Here is a 14,897-nt window from a genome sequence, read left to right on the forward strand (position 1 = left end):
GGTGCTTGAAACATCATTGTGGCAAGATAGTGCCAACCACGGGGGCTCGTCTGGTACTGGTGTGGCGACTGCTGTAGGCCTGCTGAGCTGTGGGGTCCAGGTACACAGTGACCGAAAGATGACCCTTGGATCATAACAGCATTCGCCATCCGTGGCAGCAATCGTTCATGGCATGGAACACTTGTGGCTGTTGGAGAATGGCGGATTTCAGTTGGTAGGGGTGGCTGAAACACCAACTGTGCTTGGCTTGAGGAAAACCAGTCTTCACCCAATATAAGTGGCACAGCATTATTATTGAGGGCGGCTGCTTCGACCAACCAGGTGATAGGTCCAACAGAAATCTTCAAACAGATGGCACCAGCTGGAGTTAGGGATGTTCCTCCAACGACGACAAGAGGAGGTCTAGTCCAGGGCAGGAGGGGCAAGGAGCTGACCAGGCGACGTGAAACAAGTGTCACTTTAGATCCACTGTCTGGAAATGCATCTACTTGGCCAATCCCAGCAATTGTGGCGTCGACAAGAGCACACTGAACCAGAGATCCATCAAGGGTCTCGGAAGGGCTGCTGTGGAGAGCTGGCGAAAGATCTGTTGTAGATGTTGGAGCAGTTGATCTAGACGGGCACTTGGATGCGAGATGTCCCTTTTGACGGCACTGAAAACACAGAGCTTCGGCCAAGTTCTGGCCAGGACGGTAGGCAGGAGCACCATGCTTAGCTGAGATAGTGAGGTATCTAGCCTCTCGTTGGTCTGGTGGTAGGGCTGAAATGCGCTGTGGCTGGCCGGTTTTGTTTGACACAGCCTGGGGGTTCGTGTACACTGTGCTACGTGGAGGTGCCTGTGGGCTTGGCGTTGGTAATTTGGCACTTGGATAGCCTGTGCGTGGGGCGCGAAGGGACGAATGGCTTAATGTTTGGTCAAGCTGAGTTACAATGTCCATATACGCTGCGACTGTCTCTGGGCGCTGCGCTGCAATAGTAGTGGCCAGGTTCACGTCGGCAATGCCCTGAAGGGCGTACTCTATGCGCTGGGGATCGGTGAGGGTAACTGGGCATCCAGAGATTAGCTTAAACTTCGCCATAGAATAGCTGACAAGGTTTTCTCCGTGCGCCTGTACGCGACAAGTGACTGCTTGTTGCCACTGTAGCAAGGTTTGCTTGGCACTGAATTGGTCTAGGAACGCTTGTCTGAAGGTTTCCCACGTTGGACATTGACGACCGATGACGGCTTTCCAATCAGCGGCTGCTCCGCGAAGTTTTCCCAGGGCGACGGCGAGTAGGGTTGAAGGTTCCCACGAAGCCAAGTTTCGAGTTCGTTCCAACTCTTCAACCCAGTGGGACGCTGAAATGCTGCCGTCTCCACTGTATGTAGGAAGCGATGCGGAGAGGTCTGGAAGGGTAGTGACTTGAACTGGGGCTGCAGCGCGTTGCGACACGTGAAGGAGCTGCTGAAGTAAACCCGTCAGCAACTCGGTAGTTTGGGCTGCGTCGAGGCTTGGCGGGAGCGGCGCAGCGTTGCAACGCTGGGTGGACGCGGCGGAGTCTGGGAAAGGCAAAGGAGGCGTCGTTTGGCGGTTTTGGGCGATGTCGGCGATAAGGCGACTTATTATTTCTTCCTTCGACCCGGTAGCGTCGAGGTTTCGGCGAGCCAACTCTTCACGGAGGTAATCCACTGTAAAGCCTGCGAGATCCGCCGGCGTCGCGTCACTCCAATTCACGAGCGGCATGGCGGTTGACAAAGCAGCACAAGAGTCACGAGAAACGATAAGGCGAGTAGGGCGAACCGTTTGGGCACTGCAGGCAAGCTACTTCATCGGGCGGGCAGGCGTCAGCACGACGGTCGGCGAAACACAAAGGGCGAAGGCGCGAAATGGCTAGGACGAAGCGGGCGAGAGGCTGCGTCGGGCGGCCGGAGCTGAACAAAGGAAGGAGCGTTGGCTGGCGACCACGGTGTGCTGGCGACTCACTTCACGAGGCGGGCGAGAAGCAATGTTTCAGGCATGGTTCGGGGTCGACTGCGCCAGTTGTGAGGGGTGGCGAGGGCCGGCTGCTGGCCGAAACGTAATTAAGGCTCGCAACCATTAATAATGCACTTTATTAGAAGGCATGGCGCCTCCAATAACGCGACTAGACGCGACGACAGTCAACGCGCGCACCCCACTCTCGCGTACACTCATAGAATAAAGAACCAACTTGTACACTTCTCACACTAGGCTAGGGTTGCCAGATGGACCCAACAAAAAATGGCCAAATGATCTCAAAATGTAGCCCAAAGATAGCCAGACCCAAATTTTTTGTGACCCAAAAGTAGCCAAAAACATAGCCAAAAGTTTTATGATGTTCTGCAGGTGTCTTATAGATGGTGCAGATCGTTCACCGCGTATTTCCTGCTCCAAAATTACTTCCGCCGCATGCAACCAGCACAACAGTGGCCTCAAGATCTGCATATAAAGAATTCTAGTGAGAGCTGCCACTCAGACGTTGATTTGGACACCACTTATTGAAGGATTTTGTTTCCGATTGATTCATGACGTTATCAGTATTTACTGAGCCACGTTGTGAGCTAACTTTAGTTCACGCCTCGCTTTACTCGAGGCATTTTTCTATAAGTGTCGGGCAAAATACTGCCAGCTCCAGGCTCTAGGATCCGCTTCGGCTGGTCACGGTGGAGTGCCCAAGAGGCGGCCCGAGCTCAATGCATTTTAGAATAGCGATGCCTTTCATATGCTTGATTCATAAAATAAGCATGTTATTTCTATCTCCCTCTCTCTCTTTCTCGTTCTCAATTTTGTATTTTATACTCGGAAGCAGCTTGACGCTGAGTTGGCAAATGCTGCCGCTTAGAGGCACACTGCATGGACTCTGGAGAAAACTTGAAACCTTCTCGCATTTTCCTCGTGCGAAGAAGGGAAAGTTGTGACTGCAATTGGCCTTTGAGTGAAAAAACGGAACGACCTGCTGGCCCGTAGCAGAAGAGGTGAATTAAAGTTTACAGTTTCAATTGCCACCTATAGATTACGGCAGTGGCAATAACCCAGGTGGTATTAGTATCGAAGCGTTGAACTGTGCGATTTTTAAACAGGGATTCCCTGACAAGATTCGTGCAATATCAAAACGTGTGCGTAAGTTTCTGTGAATGCAGGCACGAATGCGTGTGTTGCCAAATTTCCGAAGGGGGCTGTGTACCTTACCTTCAGTGTGACTTGAAAAAAATAAAGAAATGTAATTCCACTACGGGCCACGTACGTGCCCGGCGACGATGTTACCATGTTTGGACTTTAGACGCAACCTCACAGCGACGACCACGACAGAAATGCGCTTGGAGTGTCCATAGAATTGCTATCGCAATAAAAGGAAATACCTCTTGCTCAGTTACCTGTTATTTTATCATAGACAACCACTTTTGTTAAACTTAGTGAAAGCATTCTCACGTTCCAAAAATAGTCATTTTACGGGTGGTCAGCCCGCAGGGGCAAACAACAGCAAAGGAAACGAGCCCGCGTACTCTGATAACCCGTTCTTCACGAACACACGTACTCGGCTCGACCAGGCTGGCGCACCCTCCGTTACCGTCACTACGTCACACTAACTGAAAATGGCGCACGTGCATTGCTTCTGCAAAAAGGAAACGCAATAAATATCCTATAGCACATTCGATTATCCTTTCTTTATAGAAGCCGGTGGGCCGGCAATATCTGTGTGTTTCCAAAGACCATAAGGGCAAGAGGGGACGTAACGGCAGCGGTCCTGAACGCGCACCTTGCCGTGGCTACCGATCTTAAAATAACGGCAGACGCCGAGCGAGTACAAAGTGCGTCCACCGCAAGTACGAAGTGCGACAGTGCGCTCGCGCCTGTGCCGAAGTACGTGATCATGTAGGAGCCTCACGCAATACCTTGACCCTACCTTAAAACATCCTCATTCTCAACTGCAATATTTTAAATTTTGAATGGCTTTATATGCTTTGCAGATGCAATAGTTGCCTTCGAATGCGGAATGAATTTCGGAAATTTTGTAATAGAGTAAGAAATTTGCCGAGTTTCTTACTCCATTCCTAAACAACGTACTACCACCAGACGCTTTTAAAACCAAATATGCGCATAAAGTAAAATTTACCTTTAAAAGAGGGGTCCTTTTCCCATTCCTTCTTATATGCACGGCTGTATTTCGCCCACTTTCCCATGCTTAGTTTTGAAAACAGAGCCGCTATTCTGGACATTCCGCCATTTTCTTCGAGGCGTGACGTAGGCGCGACGCTTACAAAATGGCGCTGATGGCCCCGTTTTGCTTTCGTAACGATACGCAAATTTGACGTTTCGCCTAAGAAACTGTAATGTAGGCATTGAACCTAACATTCTTGATAAACGAAAACAGTTTTCCTCCCCAGTAAAAATAAAGCCGCTAGCTCAAAGCGTACGATTATTCCATCAAAATCGTTTCTCGCTTCCGTCGTCTGCATACGCGCAGGCTGTCGTCTGCTTCATTAGATAGGATGCATGTCCTCGTGAAACTGAATGAGTCATCGTATATCGGCACCCACGCGCTTGCTTTCTACCTTGAGACAACACACGCGACCTACCAGTGATGATGAGCGCACGCTCTAGGCCGCGTTATCGCTATCTCGTGATCCGCAAGTGACTCAGCCCGACTCGTCTGGCTGAGAAGCGGCCGAATATCATCGATAGCGTTGCGCGCGCCACAGGTATCCGCTTGCGCAACGCAAGCGCCGGCACTGCCATCTCTTGTGCACTTCGCTGCTTACTCGCACCGCGAAAGGAAACTTCAAGGCGCCGTCTTGCGTACATTTCTTTTTGTAAATTAAAAAGTCACCGTTGTCATAGCCTTTGATGAAGCGAAAGGTCATTAATATTGATTACAATACAAACGCAATAGTGAAAAGTGCGAAATGTCGCCGAAAGTTTGCTAGTTTCCACCAATATTATTTCAAATAAACGTGTTTTTAATAAAAATGATGGTGCAAAACACAAATGCCAACACCACCCGAAAGCGATGCAAATGCTATGAACACGCGTTGTGAACAAAAGATTTTTATGGCCCGAAATGACAGGGAAAATGCGGCGATACGCATGCCTCTCCACTGCCGTTGCATATGGCCGCTCATTACCATAATTCGCGCGGCTCGTCGCACCACAAATTATGGCGGAAAATCTGTGCAATGGCGGCCCAGCGCAACGTCACGCAACGTCAAATTGACGTTTACGAAACGGCCCTTCCTGTGATGCTCTTCACGGGATATTCTTTCAGCCAATCAACAACTGACATGCCGGCTATCTTGGAATGCCACCACATATTCGCGAAATTGCAGATGCATTCCACGGGCTTCTGCACGCTACCGTACACTTTCTTTTTAAAGCGCTAAAGTCGCAATATAGGCAAGGTAAATATACCTGGGGCTCTATTCTGGACACGCATGGCGGCTGCACGGCCGCCATTATCCGCCATCTTGGCTGTCTCATTGGCTGTCCAGAGGTCACGTGTTTTGAAATTTGTGCCGGGAAACGGAAGTTTTGCAAAATGCTATTTTGCGTTTTCGTCAGAATGACGAAACGTGACGTGGAGATGCAAATTTTATCGACTAATACTTTTGTGTGGTCCTTAGCACCTATATTGCGACTTTAGCGCTTTAAAAAGAAAGTGTACGGTAGCGTGCAGAAGCCCGTGGAATGCATCTGCAATTTCGCGAATATGTGGTGGCGTTTCAAGATAGCCGGCATGTCAGTTGTTGATTGGCTGAAAGAATATCCCGTGAAGAGCGTCACAGGAAGGGCTGTTTCGTAAACGTCAATTTGACGTTGCGTGACGTTGCGCTGGGCTGCCATTGCACAGATTTTCCGCCATAATTTGTGGTGCGACGAGCCGCGCGAATTATGGTAATGAGCGGCCATATGCAGTGTCAGTCGAGAGGCATGCGTATCGCCGCCTTTTCCCTGTCATTTGGGGCCATGAAAATATTTTGTTCACAACGCGTGCTCATAGCATTTGCATCCCTCTCGGGTGGTGTTGGCCTTTGTGTTTTGAACCATCATTTCTATTAAAAACACGTTTATTTGAAATAATATTGGTTGAAACTAGCAAACTTTCTGCGACATTTCGCACTTTTCACTATTGTGTTTGTGTTGTAATCAATATTAATGACTTTTCGCGTCATCAAAGGCTATGACAACGGTGACTTCTTAATTTACAAAAAGAAATGTACGCAAGACGGCGCCTTGAAGTTTCCTCTCGCGGTGCGAGTAAGCGGCGAAGTGCACAAGAGATGGCAGTGCCGGCGTTTGCGTCGCTCAAGCGGATACCTGTGGCGCGCGCAACGCTATCGATGATATTCGGCCGCTTCTCAGCCAGACCAGTCGGGCTGAGTCACTTGCGGATCACGAGATAGCGATAACGCGGCCTAGAGCGGGCGCAGTTCATCACTGGCAGGTCGCGTATATTGTCTCAAGGTAGAAAGCAAGCGCGTGCGCGCCAATATACGATGACTCATTCCGTTTCCCGAGGACACGCATCCTAGCTAATGAAGCAGACGACAGCCTGCGCGCATGCAGACGACGGAAGCGAGAAACCATTTTGATCGAATAATCGTACGCTTTGAGCTAGCTGCTTTATTTTTACTGGGGAGGAAAACTGTTTTCCTTTATCAACCACGCTAGTTTAAATCCCTACATTACAGTTTCTTAGGCGAAACGTCAAATTTGCGTCACGTTACGAAAGCAAAACGGGGCCATGAGCGCCATTTTGTAAGCGTCGCGCCTACGTCACGCCTTGAAGAAAATGGCGGAATGTCCAGAATAGCGGCTCTGGTAGGGTGGCTAGAAGGGGAGGTGTGAATACCGGCGGCGCTTTCCTGCAGGCGCGCGTGACCCCCTTGCGCACCGATGCCACCAGGGGAAATATGGCGCTACAGCTCGCGGCGCGGGAAGCATAGCCGCGCCGGCCTGCCGGTCTCGCCTCGCCTCCGTGCCTTCGCCGTCAGTTTTGGTCTCGTCGCCTTGTTTGTGGTGTTTCTCGCGATACATAGCGTGTTGCACAGCGTCGTCGTGGCATTGCCAATTGCCATCCTAGTATTATTCACGAGGCCTTTCACGCTAGCTCAATCTGATCACCACCGCCTTTTTTTTTTTCCTTAGGTTTATCGTTCGCGACTTTATTAATGGAACTGCAGTCTTGATACCACGTCACATTCCTGCCCTCTCAGAAGATGCCGTGCCCACAGTACTTCCGAACTTGCCAAAATACATTAGCAGGACTCTGACGAAAGAAAGAAAAAGAAGAGATGTCTCACACGCTCCACGGGTTCCAGGTTCGGGACGCAAACCACTCCGGTATAGGCAGTTCCGCCTACTATGACCCTGTATGCCTGGACTACATATTCGACTCTCTGAGTACGAATAAAGTATTATTATTATTATTATCTTACAAGAGAAGCGGCGCTTGTCTATTGACAAGACGGGGGAATGCATGCCCACCGGCAGACGTGGAGGCTGTAAATATACAGCGGGATGGAATGCCCAGTCCAGTCGCAGAAGAATTGTTCATTATCGAGCTTAAGCGACCTTTGGAACTGTGGTCACTGCAAAAGTTTAAACAAAACATTGCTCGTTACTGGACTGCAGAGTTTGCATTGAACGAAATGCTGCGCCTGTTGTGTTAACCAAAATGGTAGTGTTCTTCATTGGAGAAGGACAATTGCCAGCTGTAGCATCTACTTGGCTGGGCAGCTTCACAACGAAACCGTTGTGGAATCTAAAGAACAAACAGAAGGGACTTTGGGGGCCTTTTATATCTATCAGTCTATCAGAACCATTCTACAAGCTGGTAAATTAATGCCCTTATTGAAAACAAACTCACTCGTTTGCATGCCAAAGCTGTGGCAAAGTTTATGCAGTTGATCAATTGGTGATGTGCCAAAAATTGGTTGCCTAGAGCATTCTGCTGCCCTGACAGCATCAGTTGTACGTTTTTATTGCGTAACAAGGATTCATTTTTTGCTTAAAGGTGTCATTCAGCAGGGCACTGAGAATAAACTAAAAGCACTGAAATATTGCGTGTTGTAGATCAAATTTTCCCATAGTTGTTTTCCTCACTTAAATAAACTATTTTATGACCAGATCTGTTGCTGTCTGAAATCATAGTAAATTGCTTATTTGAGCGTCGAAAGGACATGCTACACGTCTTCAAGCGCTGGCACAAAGTGGTTTGTACGTCGAGAAGTAATCGGGTAATGACTGCAGTTTACAGGTCGTACGTACGGCACGCATAGGGTGATTACTGCTGACCTCGAGGACGACGGTCGCATTTTGAGGGAGTCGAAGTGCAAGGCACCTGTGTGCCGTAAGGTGTGAGTGCGCGTTAAAGAACCCGAAGTGGTCGAAATTATTCCAGAGCCCCCAGCCCCTATGATTCTGATCTGGAGGACACAAAAAAAAAAAAAAAAAAAAAAACGCGTTTGAATCTATCGACGCAATGCGAACTGGGCCCATAAAATCTCACAGGAGTAGTGATGTGGGCTGATAAAACGTTGATTTCATGGATAAAGACGTATATTCCATGACGCTCGCAGACAACGCGCGATACCCGAGGCTGGCGATGCGCTCATTTCGGTTGCGTGCCTTCCCGCGCCTCGGTCAACAGCGCCGCCCTGCGGCATCGGTGCGCTGAGGGGTCACGCTTGCGCCGCCGGTATTCACACCTCCCCTTCTAGCCACCCTAGCTCTGGTAGCGAAGCTTCCATAGAAGCCCATACGTTCAAAACATGGTTGCTTACCGGCGGTTCATGGGGCTTAGCGCCATCTGTGTGAGGGGGGAACACTTCCGGCGGAAGAAAAAATAATTTGACGTCATATCCGTCAAAAACAGAAGTGACGTCATTTTGTTCTCATAGGCGCGAAATTTGTTTTCGGAGGCCTGCCATTAGAGCTGTATATTCAAATGCCCCGCCATTTGACTTCATGGGCGTTCCGAGTTTTCAGCGCGAAAAGCGATGCCGGGAAAGATCAGCCGTACGGTTGTCGAAATCGCGTCGCTGCACAGAACATACTTTCTTTGGAGGCCGACGAACACTTTTGGCGTAGATTGCGTAGAGTGCTCGTCCTTTCGTCGGACGCCAAGCCCGTCGGCCAGCGCTGTTGCACGAAAACAGCTAAAGTAAACAAGTATCTGACGGTCGCAACTCACTACTTTTGACTGCACAGGTTAAGAGACAATAAAACTACCCGCGTCACCTAATTCAGACAAAGGTTGACATGCAACACAACACATATGAGGGGGGCGTATTGTAACAGGCGAACTTTACGAGCGCGCCTTTCCACACACTCCAAGAGTTGCATGGCATTGCAAGTGATAGCGGCGTCAACGCCCGCCGCTATCGATGGGCGCTCTCACGGTGGGCCCTGAAAAAAGGTATATATTGATAATGATCTAGTAAAATACAGTTGTATCTTTTCTCGCCATGCATATATAAAATGAAATAGGAACTTTATTTTCGTTGAATGAATCTAACTGCGTCTCGCTTTAATTTAAAAACGCTTTTTTTTTCTTTCCCAGTGTTTATTCCCTCCAAACATAGTCGCGCTTCAATCGCTGCTCCCATAACCACACTTGCTGATGTCGGTGACAATTGGTTCTGAACCGCTTTTCGCCCGAAGCTTCGCGACCTATGTGGATCGACCTTGATATAGGTGCCAAGGACCGCACAAAACTATTAGTCGATAAAATTTGCAGCTCCACGTCACGTTTCGTCATTCTGACGAAAACGCAAAATTGCATTTGGCAAAACTTCCGTTTCCCGGCACAAATTTCGAAACACGTGACCTCTGGTCAGCCAATGAGACAGCCAAGATGGCGGATAATGGCGGCCGTGCAGCCGCCATGCGTGTCCAGAATAGAGCCCTTACTGAACCACGCGTCAGCAGCAGATGGCGCTGAAACCAAAACAAAAATAAGGTCCCTGTATGTTCCAAAGGTAGCGCAAACCATTGTTCAAACAGGAAAGGAGAATTTCCTCCCCGCCCTCTACCCCTCTCCTGACTTCTTCGCCGTTTTCCGCTCTCCCATTGGACAAGGCCTGACACGTGACGAATAACCCGCGCGGCTTTCGTTATCGCGGGAAAACGGCGCCATTAGTGAGCGTAGAAACACCGGGACGCATGTGCGCTGTGCGTGAGCGTAGCCTTTTGCATTTTTGAAGGCGCGCTCGGCAGCAGCACGATGCCGACTTGCTGAGCTGTTGAATGTTCGAATAGCATTGCCAAGGGGTCAAGCTTTTTGCGGTTCCCCGTGGCAAACGAAACCTCAAACGGCGAGCGATATGGCTCCACCGTATCGGAAGAAAGACATTTGACTGCCACCGAGGGAGGTCATTACTGAGGGATTTTCTGATCGCTGTTCTCATCCAGTTAGTGATGAACGCGGTAAGGTGGGTGCGTTCGCGAGTTCACCATCAGGCAACAACTGAGTAAAAAAAAAAAAAGTCCCGGTTTATGCTCTGCGGCCAACAAAAGGGCGCATTTTGGCAATATGAATACCAGCTAGTATGACTTCTAATAAATTGAGCATAATGAGAGTCGACAATTAAAGAGCAAAACACAGAAAGCGCGCGCACACACGGGAACCAAGGCATATAACTGACGGGGAAAGAAAAGCGCGTGAATGCATTTTGAAAAAAAAAAAAAAACACGTTTAGGGGTATTTAGCACATAGATGTCTTCGCCGTATTGTCTGTGCACAGTTTGATGTACCTCTTTGTTTTCGTAAATGCGTCAGGTAAACAGAACACCATTCGATTCCGAGAACAATCAGCAGTGGTAAAGACTGCTTGGGATTGCGTTTAACTTGTTCTACCTTTCGTTTTCCTCGTCTGAGCGATGCAGATTCTACCACTAATTGAAGGTACTACATATCTTATGTAGAAGTCTCACGTACGAACAGCCTTGTGAAAATGCGCCCAGAACAGTCGCGTTTCAAGCAAGCGCTTGAAACGCATACGATATGCATACGATATGCATATGCATATCGTATGCATATGCATATGCATACGATATGAAGCGGGCGGTAGCGGCCGCGTGCTTCGCTCACTGGGCGAGGAGGAAACGACGCAGAGAGGAGTTTGCGCTACCTTTGAAAAATACTGGGACCTTAAACAAAAAGAGAGCTTAGCCTGGAAAGACTTGTAAACATGGCAGCGATGACGTAACGAGATCCACTCAGCGCCGACTTTGCTTAAAAACACAGCCTTCGAGATTGCCTACATAACTTTTTCGCAGCAATGAGCTTTGGGTTTTCATAAACCGGCGTTGGTAAATTTTGTCAGTGCTGACGTGGTGCCCGGGACCCAGAAGTCCTTAATTCAAAAATAGCCCAAATATAGCCATGTAGCCAACTCGGAATTTTCGACGCCAAGTCGCGTAAAAAGTAGCCCAATTTGGCTATTAATAGCCCTATCTGGCAACCCTACACTAGGCTTGGCCGGCTTGGCTTCAGGGCTGGCTGAGTGCTGAGGCTGGTAGGTGGCGCTACTAGTCAGACCGCTTACAATGGAATACACCCCATATGCTCTGTCCCATCTTTCTGCCCTTCCCAATGGAAAACAGGGGGAATGCGGGAGATGGAAATTCAAGACAAGAACAAGGTGAGGTTGGCTCCCGCTCACACTTTGTTCTGGTTTTGCCCATCACCCTTCCCCAGCTAATTTGCTCAGTAAACTACTTGTTCAGTATGTTGGTCACCTTAATCAATCTTCGAATAGCTCAACGCTTAAATAGGTAAGTATAAGTAAGGCAGTGTAAACCCAAGCAGTTAGGTTGGTATTTCCACCATACAGACTCAACCAATGGCTTCACTGTAGCTTTCCATGGTAACTTTACTGTACTTTGAATGTAGAGAAGGCGGAATATAAAAACAGCCTAGCATTTCTCTAATGTGCACCACCCCCTCCACTTTTGTGTTGTTACAATCAGTATACTGAACCCAAATGAAGAAAAAAAAATTGTGACACTCATTTTATTTCACTGCCTCATTTCTAGAGGTGTAGCGAGATTCCTTAATTGCATTACGAGTTGTTACTCAGGTTTCCATCTTAATTTGTTTATTTCTCATGCTCCAAATAGGGCTACAACTGTTCCCTCATCCACAGCTATCAAGGCTTCATGGCACCTTTGGACGTTATCTGAACTGAGTAAACACTACACATTGCGTAATTTCTCAATACAGTTTCACAGCTTCCTTCACCTTTGGTTTTTTTATTAAAGCTATCATTTCTCTTGTGACCATCTTTAAAGAGCTTGTAGTAATGTATACCTAACATAAAAGATGAGTGCTTTGTAGTGCTAGCATGCTCTGTCCTAGAGTATATTAATTGTCACCTGTAGTAGTGGGAATAGGGCAAGCGCAGAGGCGCAAGAAGAAAGAAGTGCGCGTGCTAACCGCCCCGCTCGATAGTTGCCTCTCACCGCCGTTTTCGCCACAGTCCAGCCGCTCTCAATAAACGTCGTCAGCCCCTTTTGAAGACGCGTGGCAAAGTGGTGGAGGTGCGGGGTATTTTTCACTCATGCCACAGACTCCTCCTGGGAGCAGAAGCACCAGCCCTGTGTTAGTCCATACACAGGGCTGGTATTTCCGTGCTCACGTTGGTTTCGACGGGAATTCAGGGCGCAGGCTCCTTTCCCAAGCGCATCACCCCTGAAGAAAGCCGAACGCCAGGCCGGGGCACGCTTGTACCCATTTGAACCAGTGGGTGCCCGGCGGCTGTGGGAATCGAACCCATATCCCAGTGAACCACAAATATCCATTGGATGTACCACAAAAGACCAAATATCCAAGACATTTAACGACGTCCAGTTTACATCTATAGTATGTTCGACTAGTACGTGGCAGTCAAGGGTCATCCAGAGGACGTCGAATGTCCTTATGATTTGGACATCTCTTGCACATTCAAAGCTCTCGTGCATTGATCGTACATTGTGCGTTATGAGTCGATGCACGCACTATGCCGCAGAAATACAAGCAAATTGTCTCTAATGCCTGACAATGGGAAGCTAGGAGAGCAAAAGCATTAAATTAATTATTTTGCAATTTAGCACGACCTTTGCACGCACTGCTGGAGGTCTAGTAACGTTGCTGCCGGACACCGCGCGCAAAAGCCAATACTTTCACCATTTTTTCGCTATGCTTTCGGTCTCGGTTACGCCATTTTCTTTCTCATACAAAGATACTTTATCTTTATTTTTCAGTTATATATATATTAGTACATTGTTGAAAATACGTAACCTTTAACTTGCTGATGTATTACGACAGTTCATAAAAAAAAAAGCTTGAACTCGCAATAGCTTTGACTTCGCATCGCCACTGATATCAATTCAGCAACACGCGCCTCGATGCATGTGCGCAGCAATGTTCCGGGCGCGAGCAGCGTGTGCTTTATTTGTGTCTTTTCGACTTTTGTGCGGTTGACCATGGCCCAAGTACGTATATAATAGGCAGAACTGTACAGTTGCGTGCTTAAATTTAGAGCTGTGCTTCTGACTGCTATTTGTGGTACGTTTGTTCGCCTTGCGGAGCGCTTACGGGAATGTTCTGGAGGCAATGTTTTGATGGTTAATTTTCGCACATGTTTGTATCACTTGGTTTCCTGCGTTCCTCTTCAAGTGTCAGGGATATTTATCATTTGCAATGCCTATCTCTAAGTCTCTGGCAGCATTATGTTATTGGCCCTTTTGTGATCTGAGAAGCTGCCTGGCCAAGTTGCCTATCAAGATAAACATTCCATCTCTGGATTCTGCTTGCGTGGAACTTATTTTACCATATATTTTTCAATGCAGCTAGAAAGTACTGGCTTTCTATCTTGAATCCGGTGGCCCCAGAAGCAGGTGCTGGCAAGCAGGCCATGCACTTTTGGTCATTAATTAGTATGTGATACTACCTCTTACTAATCAGTTTTATTCTTTTAAATTATAATTGTGGCACTGTGCCTACTAGTCATTTTGTGCCGACTCGTTACTTGTGTTTTAATAAAGTTTAATTTTCAAGAATCTGTTTGATTACGTGTTTTTTTTGTTTTTTTTTTTTTTAGATCCGCGTTTAACCTGTTTGTATACAGCGAGAACATGTAATGAATAAGTTCATACATGTGCGTGGCTGGGGGCCGATCATTTTTGTAATAAAGCTTTATAAGTTGTATAAATAAAAAAGTAACATTGGTATGACATTGTGAGTTTCACTGGTGTGCTTTACCTAGTGCTTACTGAACTCACTATTTTTCATTTATCCATTGCAGGATTTGTAATGATGCATAATGATCAAAATGCGGATTTACGGTTTTCTTAGCACAGTTTTCGCATTTGATGAGCGCTAGAACTATATATAAAAGTTGACAGTCACTTTAGCGAACACTGAAGAGGATGAAGGCAGAAGCCTGCGCACTCACGAAGCATTCATTAAATTATTTGTCATTCGCATGCGTTGTTACTTCTATTGTTTTCTCCTAACAAAGTTGTGGGCTCGATTGCCTTAATTACCTGTGCCTTAATTAACTTCGTTATAATTAACACCAACGGTTGCGGGCTCTACTCCCACCAAAGGTCGAGGGTTTGAGTGCCTTAATTGTATCTTAATTAACATTGTCTTAACACCAAAAATCGTGGGTTCGACTTCCACCAAAGTTCGAGTGCCTTAATTAACTCTGCCGTAATTAACTTGCCTAAAGTAACTTCGCTCTAATGAACACCCAAGGTTCGACTCTACCTTCACCATGTCAATTGGAATCCAACTTGGAGATAATTTGGAGATGTGGCCGGTTGGCCCATATCTCCAAGTGGTTTCGACTCCCAACAAAGGCCGTGGGTTAGAGTGCCTCAATTAACTCTATCTTAATGAACTGTGCCTTAATT

General features: G+C 47.5%; 1 long non-coding RNA gene across 1 annotated transcript; it reads left to right on the forward strand.

Annotated features, from left to right (window-relative positions):
* Window positions 1-13,321: 13,321 nt before the first annotated feature.
* On the forward strand, window positions 13,322-14,365 carry LOC125947620 (uncharacterized). Its single transcript, XR_007468448.1, has 3 exons — window positions 13,322-13,472; window positions 13,830-13,916; window positions 14,081-14,365. It is a non-coding gene; the product is annotated as an uncharacterized LOC125947620 (long non-coding RNA).
* Window positions 14,366-14,897: the final 532 nt, after the last annotated feature.

Source organism: Dermacentor silvarum, chromosome 8 (genome assembly GCF_013339745.2).
Source record: "Dermacentor silvarum isolate Dsil-2018 chromosome 8, BIME_Dsil_1.4, whole genome shotgun sequence".
Classification (NCBI taxonomy): domain Eukaryota; kingdom Metazoa; phylum Arthropoda; class Arachnida; order Ixodida; family Ixodidae; genus Dermacentor; species Dermacentor silvarum.